Raw genomic sequence first — 8,627 nt, 5'->3', positions numbered from 1 at the left:
TATCTTCCACTGCAATTCCCATATTCTATACTCAAACAATCCATTAACTAATTTCCCAAGATCACATATATTACTATCCCACTTGTATATAAACAACTTGACATGCACATTGTATATGAAATACAAGATGAAATTTTGAACTAAAATGGAAGATTTAGACTGCTTCTTTCTATGTATATTGTGGGGAAAAATTGCAATTTGACCCCCATAGATTGATTTTTAATTTAGTTTCATTTGTTATACTTCTAATATATTACCGTTCATACATTTAAAAAAATTCTTAATATTAGTCCCACGTGACTTTTGCGGTCTAATTTTGATGAAAAAGTCACTTGATTATTGCACGTATTGTTTTCTTTTGATGGGGGAGGGGGGATGGCTTTTTTCACCCCAAAAACTAATTTTGCAAACTATCGAGGAGCCCATCTCCGCTGAGAGCAGAAGAAATTGGGTGAATGAAAAACCCACATGTTATCATGGGAGAAAGGAGTATTTGAGGACTTTATAGACACACAAAATTCAGGTACAAAATTCTACGATTGTGGGGACATTGCAGGTGGCTGTGATTTTTTGTATAGAAGATTTAGTGTTGTTATACCTAGTCTGCGAAGAAAAGTGAAGAGAATGGAAGAAAAAAAATCGAAAAGCTTCAAAGAGTTATTACAATGCTGAAATGAAGAGTGAAGATGTTGTTTTATGTATTGATTATGTCATGTATTTTTCTTTTTTAGTTGTTTGGGTTGAGACATTTTCTCTTTTCCTACACTCCTCCGCCGTACAGTATACTGCAATTATTTCTTCAATTTCTTTGATTTCTGATTTAATTTTAGGTGGGTTGAATTTTAGAATTCTTAATTTGAGGGGATTTGTGGCAGATTAGGGCAAGGGAAATGAAATCTTTATTTCCTCAAATCAATGATAGCATGCATGTGATGTTCAAGTGCGATTTTCTGCCCCCAAAACAACCTTTAACGGCCACACTTAATTCACGTGACTTTTTCATTAAAAATTGAAAGAAAAAAGTTACGTGGGACTAATATTGAATTTTTTTTTAAATGTATGGGAGCAATGTGGGGAAAGTATAACAAATGGGGCTAATTGAAAATGAGCTTACGATATGGGATCAAAATGCAATTTTTCCTATCCATACTATATATAAACGTATGAAGCCATAAGTGTTTGTTCCCCATTGTGAAAGGACAATTACACCCTTACTTAAATACTTCTTTTAATAATAATAAAAAAATTAGTTATAAAAACTTATAAAAAATTAAATTATATAGTAGTTCTAGGCTCCTAATTGCTCTAAACTATTTAGAGAATTAATGCATAATATTCCAACTAAAAATAATAACAGGCAAATAATATTTCAATGCAATTACTTTATCAGAAGAAATCTTAATTATTTTAAGAAAAATTTAATTTTATATATTACATTAAAATTTAAAATAGAAAAACACATGAATAATATGTAAAATGCTAATTTAAATTAAAATCCATCTATCAATATATATATATATATATATATATAATAATGCATAAATATCAAAATTTAATTGGGAATATAAATTATCCATCTTATATAATTAAAGGGGTTGTTGAAAAATTAAAAAAGAGTGACTTCACTAATTAATTTTATTTTAATATTAATAAGTAAAAAAATCCTCTCCCCAAAGCGTTATGATTAAAGAAGATTGTACACAGTAATATAATAAATAATTAAATTTAAAACCTTATAAAGTAGTAAATATAATTAATATAATTATCGGCCCTTATGAGACAAATACAACTATTTTGATACTTTAAAAGGGTTTAGTCAATTTAAATCAAGTTTTTATTAAAAATAACAAAGTAATATCATGAATTAATTTTAAAAATAACTAAAAATAAAAGATATTGCTAAAAAGTAACAAAAGGGAAAATGTAGCATTGCATAATATATTACACAAAATAATAAATTAGGGAACATATATTATAAAATAATATTTAAAAGTAAAATTTTAAAAAAATAGCAATAATATGCTAATTAATTGCTAATTGAATTTCAATTGTATAATTATATTCTTCACAAATAAGGTTTTTTGAATCATTATAATATATTGAACTTTTCATTAGATTTCTATGATATGTTTATGGATTGGATATTCATAATTTTTATTATCCTTTTACTTCTTTATTTCTTCAATTTTTTATTTTGACTTATATATTAAAAAATAAATAGCACCACAATCTATGAATCTTTTAAAGTATTTTAGGATAAAATAATAAATCTAATTACCAAGATCGAATTAAAATTAAATTAAATTTGTTTATTTTAAATGGAACTAAGGAATAGAACATAAAGTAGTTTCTCTAAGTTGAAAATATAAATTAATTTTATTTATCTCTTAACAATATCATAAAAGTAAATAATAATAGAAACAACTGACATAAGTAGAGGTAGAATTGAATAGTGTAGACAATATTATAAAAAAATTAAATTTAAAATATAAAGATGGTAGTTGCTATTGAAATATAATTAACATAAAATTATTCGGCTTCTAGATGCAAAATATAATTATTTTAATAGCAAGGTATTTTTTTTTCTATAATATAACTAACAATTGGTATATCAATCAATTTAAAAATATTTAGAAATGAGAAGATATTCATAATATATATATATAAATAATGTATAATTTATACTATAAAAATAAGAAAATCAACTGGTGAATAAATATTAAAACGATAACAACTAAAAGTAAGATTTTAAAATAATTTTATTCTAACATATTAGTTATAGAGTGAATCTCAATTTTATTATTATATTTCATATTAAGTAATTTAACAAATTCTGATAATCGACATAGTAACAATAAAATAAATAGAAAATAGTTTCATTATGTCAAAATAAAGGACGAGAAATAAATAACTTAAGAGAAATATATTTTTTTAGGAATAAATTTATATATAAAAATAACTAAAAATGAGTACTTATATGAATAAAAATTGATGGATGAAAATAAAAGCACTAATTTTTATTATTAACTTGCTTACAAAGTTCAGCTATTGAGTGAATATCTTATTATTTTAGATAGGGTCGTTATCACTTCCAGTCCCTGCTTCACTTGGTCGACACTTATAGCCCCAAAGTTCCAGAATTTTAACAGTATTGGTCCATTAATCAAATCCTTTTGCTTTTCTTTGATAATCCACCCCTTATACTCCGAATTAGGCCCAACATAAAAATAAATTAAAACCTCATAAATTCATACCTTGCTTTGACCACTCTGTTTTTGGGTATTCCAAGTTCTCGTTTTACGGACTTTCTCTAAACACACTATCGCAGCAGATGGTTTGCAGGCACTTGGCTCGTTCAGTAACAAAATAGCATAGTCCTATTTCATTTCTTACCTTAGGATGTAAAAGGATTAATACGACTTAATAGAATTTTGGATAAGCAATTTGGGCAAAAGCTTTTAATTTGTTGAAGAAATATAGAAAATATTACATAAATATTATCCGTTGGAGGAGACAACTGTTTAGCCTCTTATATAATAGAGAAATTGACTTTTTGGGGAAAACCCCATAAATTGAAATATTAAAACACTACAAAGGTTGAAAAGACTCAAAATCATAATGCTTTTGAAGAGTAGAAGTTTTCTGCTGTCCCCCATCTACTTTATTGCTACCTTATTTATAGGCGTCCGCAAACTTTGGGTCTTTTAATGGATGTCTATGTGAATTATCAATGATCCTATACATCATTATTTTACCTGGGTGGCCAAGTCTATCATGTCACAAAATAAAAAAAACTTTGATTAACTAACTTCGGGTTAGTAATGTGTCTCAATAGAGCTTATCGATGTGCCATATAAACTAAAAGTATATATTTTTATTCTTTCTAAAACTTGCTTCTGGTCAGTTTTATATGTTGTAAGGTACAGATATTCGACCATTTTCACTCATGGTTTCAATATGAAAACTATTTTGTCGAATAGCTTCAAAACTCAATAAGTTCCTTCGTGATTTACTAGAATATAAGACATCATTGATATGTAATTTTGTTCCTTCAGGTAACAAGATAGTAGCTCTTCCGGAGCCTTCAATAAGATTACTAACTCATGAAATAGTACTCACATTGGTTCTTGTCATTAACAAGTTTGACAAAAAATTCTTCTTTCTCAGAATTGTATGTGTAGTGGCACTATAAACAAGACAATGCTCCTTGTCATTGAGATTTCTAATGGCATGATCCATTCTATATAAATGAAAGACATATAATAAGTAAAAGAAAAACTTCATTCACAAAATATAAAAACATTACAATACTAAAAGAAATACCCTACAAATGAAAATAAACATAACTTAATAATAGAAACATACTAATGATATATGAGATAAATCAAATCAACAAGCATGAAATCCTTAGTAATGTCACCAAACTGTAAGGGCAGCTCAGGGAGATCTTTATCATTATTTTCAATAGACTGAAAAAAATTTGATGCATCCATGTGGGCATTTCCTAAGATTCTAGACTAAAAAAAGTTAGTCTCAACTTCTTTACCCTTTGCTTTCACATAAGTTTGGTATAATTTGACTAGATGTTGTGCCGTACGATAGGTACGAGATCAATGTCTAGACATCTCACATCTATGAAAAAGGTCTCCATTTGTAGTTTTATCTTATTGATCTTTGCCTTGTTCCCATTGTTCTTCTGAATATTGGGATTAATCCATATATTATGATGATTTCTACGACCATTATCACGACCACGACTGCCACAACCACGACCGCCACAACCACATCAATAAGAATGACCTTATGGTGAGCCATGGTATCAACCACGCCCCTTTCATGAAGAAGTAGCATTTGCCGAAATGCCGCTGAATTTTCAGGAAATGGTTTGGAACCAGTGGGTCAGGTGTGATGGTTATTTAGCAAAACCTGATTATTTTCTTCTGCAACAAGCACGTATGAAATCAACTCTAAATAAATTTTGAACCCACGTTCCCTGTACTACTGCTGGAGTACAAGGTTGGATGTATGAAAAGTAGAAATTTTTTTTTTCCGATATTTGTTCATTGGTCACATCTTCTCCACATAACCTCAATTTTTATACAATTCCAAAACATCTCAGAATTATATTTAGCAATTATTTTGAAATCTTGCAGTCGCAATTGTATCCACTCATATCTTGCACGTGGTAAGATTACAATCTTTTGATGGTCAAATCGATCCTTTAAACTTTTTCAGAGTTCAAAAAGACTTTTTACTGTTAAATATTGAGACTTCAGGCTCTCATGAAGATGATGACGAAGTAAAATAATTGCTTTAGCGCAATCTTGCTCAGAAGCAATATTATTTTCTTTTATTGTTTCTCCCAGTTTACTACTTGCCAAATGCAGTTTGGCGTCAAGAATTCATGATAGATATATTTTCCAAAAACATCAAGAGCAACGAAATTCAATTTTTTGAGATTGGCCATTAAGCTACAACAAGTTAATATATTCTTTTAGCATAATATTCAACATATACATATAAGTAAATAAAATGTATTACACATGATATAAAGTAAAAATGACATAAAACATCACTAACATTAAGTAACATAAAAGTTACCATATAATTAATTTGAATTATTATGGCATGCATATATGGAATTAAGTATATTTAAGTTTGGCTTAAATCTTATAATGTTACAAATGGCAATTAAATGGTATTCATGTCAAAATTATTTTCTTAACAAATAAATTTAATTACATATAAATATAATAGTAAAACATGCAAAATACATACATGGGTATATGAAAGAAAACTATGTTGGTAAAGTAAGTTAATTAAATTAACTTCAAGTTATTCATCTTTTAATAACAATAGCTATACTATGATATCAAAAAAAGTTATCATGAATCAATTAAAGAAATGAAAAAGCGTCAGGCTTCTTGATCAATCCATTATCTCAAACAACTTCAGGTGGTGAGAAAATCAAATATTATACTTACTTAAGGGATGATATTGCAAATAATTGATACAAAATATTTCACCTATTACTGGAAATGATTTTAAATCATTACTTATTCTAGGAAGTAATAAAATTTTATAAAATACATCCACTTCAGCGGATGAAATCAAGAATTATATGCCTACTTCTGGAGGCAATATCAAATATAATAGAATTTTTTTATATATATGTTCATTTCAGGAGACATTGAAATATATAGAATATAATTACTCATATTTTATTATTAAATAATCAAGATGAAAAGTAACTATGGTATTGTAAAGGTAAACAAACAAAAAACAAAAATTTATACTAGAAAAATGAACATTCTACCTTGATTGAGCGTAACGTGGTGCTGATAACGTGTTATAAACTTAGAAAAAATCTAAGTTTATTGGCCTATTACTCCTAATAGAAATAAAGAAAACAATATATGTACTCTCCTCCAAGTCACTTTCTTATTCTCTCAAAAGCTTGTTTACAAATAAAATACATGGTGGTATTTATAGACCATTAAAATTATAGTTACAAGCTACACTAATAACTATTATAATTACAAACCATCATGAGGGATACAAAAGGACATAATATAATTAATATTAAAAGGAATATCAAGAAGTGTATGCATTCATATATATATATGTACATATAATAGAAATTATATTTGAGTACCAACTTTGGTTAGAATATTATTTTATCTTCTGAATTGTTAATTTATGATTTTTTTTTTAAATTTGATTACCATTAAAAATGATAATTTACGAAATAATCATAATGAAATGCATGAGGAAAAATCAAGGTTCACAGAGGGTAGGATCGGCATAGACCAACTCAATAAAGCCTGATTTAAGATCAGTTTGCTACTATTTATGACTTGTCCTGGAGTGGTCTTGGGACTTTAAATGGGTCCAATTGGGGCCCATTTATAAACTCAAAGCCCAACCCATGAATCGACCCGATTGAGGCTCGGCTAGGACCAGACCAAGCCTGATGTGCCTATTATAATTTTATCTTTTTATGAAATAGAGTTTTTTTTTAATAATTACTGAAATTTATGATTGTATTATAAAATAAAATAAATAAGAAATTAAATCACACAAGAAATCATAACTAAAAATAATAATAATTCAGATTGTATGATGAAATTAAATAATAATTTGATGAACAAGTTTACAATAATAAACTTAGATGTTAATAAATTAAAATAAACTTTGAAGAAATAAAGAAAGAGTATTAATAAATTGAAGTATTGAAAATTTACAAGTAGAACAATAAAGATAATATGTTTAGAGTTTCAAAAGAAAAAAGTTACGAGAATAATTAGTTTAGGAGAATAAAATTAAATTTATATGTCATGCATTATTTTTAGAAAAAAATAATGTCCTAGCAGGGGCCCAACCCAGGCCCACATAGTACGAGGTGGTCCTGGGCCATTGGGTTGGGTTGGTTCCAGTTCCAATACCTGGGACCTGCCCAGTATCGACCTAATTTCAAATTGGATTGAGCCAATCCAACTCATTTTTTAATTAATTCAATCCAGTCTGAGATCAGGCTAATCTAGCTTGGGCTGTTGTGTATCTTGAAGTGAACACTCTAAACTAAAGCAAATTATATTTGATGATAAATAAACTTGTCAATAAAGTACTTTTTCTAATGTAAAAGTATATAAAAATTTCTTTTATTTAATTTTTCACGATATTATGGAGATAAAATAACAACAAATACGCATAGAAAGGGTTGAAGTTAAAGGATGATAAATCGTAAAGCAAATATTATATTAAATAACTAAATTTAAAGTCCATTTATAATATAGCTACTCTTGAAATATAATTAACATAACTGTTAGGCTACAAGATATAAAAAAATTTATTTTGAAATTGAGGGTATATTCAATTAAGATGATTTCTTCTCAAAAGTAACAAAAAATTTAGTATACTGATAACTTTTAAAATATATAAATAAAAAATATATCAACAAAAGAATATAAAAAAGAAAAATATAGCATTTTACTAAAATAGGTAACTCTCTATAAAATTGAGAATAAATATTGATAATAATTAAAAGTAAGATTTAGAAATAACAATATATATACTAACATATCAGTCATAGACTAAAATTTCAATTGTACACTAACAAAAGAGATATATATTTCAATAAATTTATAAAAATACAACTTAAGATTAGCAAAAGTATATAAGTAATCATCGACAAATAAAAGCATTATTTTATTTATTAAACTAGAATTGCGTATTAAAATTCAATTATACACTGAATTTTTATCATTTAATTCTCAAGTAAATTAATTTAGAAGTGAACTATAAATTATAGAATGAAATGATTTTAGAATAATCATTATCATTTTTTTAAAACTAATTGTAAATATTAATGTTAGAAATATAAATAAAATTATAAAATTACTATTTTTTGTAGCTAATGAATGATATATTCACCTTTTAATATATGTTTTACGTATATATATATATATATATATTCTAATTCTATTAAATTTGGAAAAAAGCTGATTGCAATTTATGCGTTCATCCAATACTTACGTAAAAGGTCTAGTTTAATTATTTTATTGGTCATAACTGAAAAGCATATTAACCAAGAAATCTTTTAATTTTCCAAAAGAGTTTGAGCCTCA

The sequence above is a fragment of the Sesamum indicum genome, linkage group LG7 (assembly GCF_000512975.1).
Source record: "Sesamum indicum cultivar Zhongzhi No. 13 linkage group LG7, S_indicum_v1.0, whole genome shotgun sequence".
NCBI lineage: Eukaryota > Viridiplantae > Streptophyta > Magnoliopsida > Lamiales > Pedaliaceae > Sesamum > Sesamum indicum.
This window is presented reverse-complemented; position numbering follows the sequence as displayed.